This window comes from Octodon degus, unplaced genomic scaffold (genome assembly GCF_000260255.1).
Source record: "Octodon degus isolate 3935 unplaced genomic scaffold, OctDeg1.0 scaffold00023, whole genome shotgun sequence".
Taxonomy (NCBI): domain Eukaryota; kingdom Metazoa; phylum Chordata; class Mammalia; order Rodentia; family Octodontidae; genus Octodon; species Octodon degus.
In genome coordinates, this window is record NW_004524599.1 from 15,223,027 (window position 1) to 15,226,972 (window position 3,946).

The 3,946-nt window shown below is 51.3% G+C and overlaps 1 long non-coding RNA gene across 2 annotated transcripts in view; it reads right to left on the reverse strand.

Moving 5' to 3' along the window:
- Window positions 1-636: 636 nt before the first annotated feature.
- The window catches only part of LOC111815891, a 13,242-nt gene continuing 9,932 nt past the window's right edge, over window positions 637-3,946 (reverse strand). For both annotated transcript variants that reach the window (XR_002820516.1, XR_002820517.1), the window contains one exon: window positions 637-1,802. This is a non-coding gene — a long non-coding RNA (uncharacterized LOC111815891). The remainder of the gene's footprint in view (window positions 1,803-3,946) is intronic.

Below are 3,946 nucleotides of genomic sequence, written 5' to 3' on the forward strand. Positions count from 1 at the left end.
TGGAAGGCAGGACTGGGAAGCGATGAACTCGCATCTTTTACCAGAGGACAGTGCTAAGCCAAGCATGGAAGGTGGGACTTGAGTTCACTCCATCCCAGTATCTGGCAGGGCATCCCTAGCAAACGAGCATGGTAGGAAAGTGGCTGGCTGGCCACAGAGGGGCCTTTGCTCTTCTGTCAGTGACAAGGAGCCTGCAGACTGGGAAGCAGGGCAAAAGAAAGTCAGCTCCCAGCCATGCCTGGGCTTGCTCTGCCTGGTTCCTGGTGACAGCTCCTGCTGTGTGCTCACTGTGTGCTCACTGGACAGGCCCCATACAGCAAGACCTAGAAGCTCCTGAGGTTGACCTGCTCCTCCAGAGCCAGACCTCATTGCAGAAGGAGAATTCATGGAGAAAGGGGCCAGATGGGCTGCACAACATTGCCTTAAAGAGCAAGCACTCTTCTCATTTAAAAAAAAAAAAATGTATTTAGTACAGGGTGTACAGGGTCTCACTGCATAGATTGGACTCGTAGTGATTCTCCTGTTTTCAGCCTCCCAAGCACTGGGATTATAGGCACACGCCACTGCACCCAGTCTCAGCACGCCCCAGGGGCAGGGCTGGCACTGCACTCCAGCGATCAACCTCTGGTCAGTGCGTCTACCTAAGCAGGTGTGTTAGTCCACTGAGCTATCTGGCCGGCCCAAGTGCTCCTCTCATGACAGCCATTTGAAGAAGCCATGATGCAAAAAAAGGGAACTCTGCATGATCGCACTCGTACGGAGAATCCGAGCACACAGGAGCAGAGTAGAAGAGTGATTTTCAGAGAGGTGTTAGTCAAAGCGTACAAAGGTTCAGTGAGAGAAGAGGAAGGAATTCAAAAGATTCACTCGGCAGCTGACCTGTCATTGTTAACAGTCTACTGTGTGTGCAAAAACTTCCAAGAGATTTTAAGTATTCTCATCATAAAAATATGAGAGGCAGTGCATATGCTAATGAACTTGCCTTAGTTATTCTACTATGATTGCATAAATTAAAACATGTTGTACACACCATACATATACATGATTTTTAATTCTCAATAAAAAAGCAATAGCTCTGTTGGTAGCTGGTGAACAGCAAGCTCCAGGGACAGCAGCATGGCCACATGTACCTTAGAAGCGTCTCATCAACAATTCAAGAGCAAGGAAGGAATTATATGCATTCACGGCACACCCACCAGCTTTCTCTGGAGTTGGGTACAGTGGGGCCCAGTGCCCTGGGGACCTGGGATTTGTGTAATTTACTAGAATTGCAAAGTAGGTGAGGCAGGGAACAAGGCATGACATAGCCATTTTCAGCAGGGGCCAAGATGAAGGGTAGCCCTACCCCACCATGCCTGCATGCTTTCCAGTCAATCAGTGGCTTGCTTTAATTTGGAAAAGAGCCAGAGTCTAGCTCAAGGATTGAAGCACTCACTCTGCAAGCACTGGGGCCCTGCGCCCTGCTGGAGACGTAGGCACAGGCGATAGAGCTTCTGCGCAGGCATCCTCTAGGATCCTGACGGCCATAGCTCCTTCCTCTCAGAGATGCACCAGTTGTATCAATCACAACCTGGTATCTGGTTAAGTGAATCTAAATCGCCACTGTGAAACTAAAGAAAACAGAGAGTGTCTCAAGCAAATAGAAATCATCTCCACAGAATGCGAGGACATCTCTGATGGAGGGACTTGGTCAAGCAGCCTTTCTGGAAGAACCCAACCAGTGGACACTCACACTTCTTCCTTGGGAGCCTGCATGCCCCCAACAAGTGCTGGCTTCTCGTCTGCATCCTGGGTACTTCTTCCTGAGGTCAAACAGAAGAAATGATGGGTAGAAAGGAGATGAAGAAATTGTAACTAAAAATTGCATTTTCAGGACAGCTACAGCTGCCAGGACCCAGGACCCAGGAAAAGACACCGCGCCAGCCTTGCCACCATTGTGCAGTTACATCTAGATTCCTTCGCCTTTAGAACACCACACCCAGAGCTCCTCAGGAACACTGAAGTAAATGGGCTTCATTGAGAAAGTAAAGAGCAGGCACCTGACCTTAAGATCAATGAACAGTTGAGAGAATCCAAAAATATTTAAATTACCTGTCTTGGAAACAACAAAAGAAAACTGGGCCCATCCCTGTAGTAGAAAGGACCAGCGCCCTTCTGCGGCTGGCCTGCCTTTGGCTGGCTCCCAACCCGAGACAGGAGCGTAAGGGCCCCTAGTTCCAGTGCATGAGCACTCCTCTCGCGTTGGGGCTGCATCCCTTGCTTTGCATACTTCTACATTTCTGCCTAATCAAACCCTTCCAGTGCTTCTTACTGACTGTTGAAAGTTCTTTTTCCACAAGCAGAGTGAGCCAACCTGCCAACTTCCTGTGCAGGTAGGGCAGGTGTAAGTGTTTACCTTGGCTTTGGAAAAACCCAGGTCCTTTCCCAGGATCTGCTCACTGGCTGCTCCACTCCACAGGAAGGCTGACTCCAGCCCTCGGGGTCACCTCCTCCTGCCCCGGCATTCCCACGCTCACCTGCCCTGGATCAGGGCCTCACTTCCTGCCACAGCCTGGCTCCTCGCGCATTGCTCAGGTGGACAATGGGCAGCCACTGGCGTGGGCTGCAGGGCTCACCCATGTCCCTCCTCACGCCACAGCAGTCCTCTCCCTGCTGTCCTCAGCACTGCTAGGGTCGCTAGCATCTCTCCAGCCTAGCGAACTTCACCCAAGCCACCATTCGCCTGTCTTGTCCCCACAGCACAAGCAGATGGGTTGATTTCAAAGAGCCCAGCAGTTCTGAGAATTCTGAAAGAACGTTCTTTCTCTGTTTCATTACTTGCTTCCTTCCTATTCACCAACCCTGTTCTTATTACTTCTCAGTGTTTAACTGACACCTAAAAACAAAAAGTATACATATTTACAGAATATCATATGATATTTCAACACATGTACATCATGTCTAATAAAACATTATCCATGTCTTTCTCCTGCAACAATGATCATTTCTTTATGGTGAAAAGATGTGGTACACTGTCGTTACCTGTAGTCACCCCACCATGAAGAGCACACAGAACTTCCTACTCCCCCCTATTTACTCTAACTGTAACTGAGACCCAGTTGGACAGCTGTAATGGCTGATGCACTGGGTCACCCTGAGACATTTAGAAGGCTACCTAAGGCACTGGCAGAGGCCAGGGTCCTCACTGTGTCACCATCCTCAGCCTGTGTAAGAGGAGGGCAGGAGATGGTGAGTGCTGCACCTACTCTGGGGGGACAGCCAGCTCACCCTATAAGGGGAGGAGACAGGCTTGCTCCCCCTTGTGCTCGTGCTGCTGTTGCCCCCGGGCTGTGCCACCCTGCCTTGGAGCAGCTGATGATGGACTGAAACGTCCACAGACGGTGAGCTAAAGAAACCTTTCCTTCTTAATTAGGACATCAGGTATTCTGTCTCAGCAAGGAGAGAACAGTACCCAAGATGACACCCTTTCCCTGTCCCTGCCTCCTAGTTCACTGTTTGCAGTAGGTGTCCTTCCCATCGAGGACCAAGTAATCAAAGTGCTAAAGGAGCTAGGAGTAGCAATGGGAATAAGAGAAAGCTGGAGACGAGGAAGCGCGCGTGTTTCCTCTGCCTCTGGAGCAATGGGCGGGGACCAGAGGAGGCTGAGCGGAGCACCCGTGGGGCTGCGCTTCTTGCCTTTGAAGTGCCCGTTGCACATCCCCCCGTGACAGACGGGAAACTGAGGCAGAGGTCGTCCAGGCACACAACGCCGGGGACTCCACCGGGCCCTTACAGCCCTTGACTGTCTGCCAGACGCAAACCTAGTCCATTAGCCCAGGCCCAGTGTTTCCAGAGGTGCCACGGAGTCTCTGGTGCTAGTGAAAGGGCAGGGCCGACGGGAAGGCCCCTGCCAGGCGTGCGGCTGAGCAAGGATCAGCAAGCCACGGGCAGAGCGCAGCACCGCAAG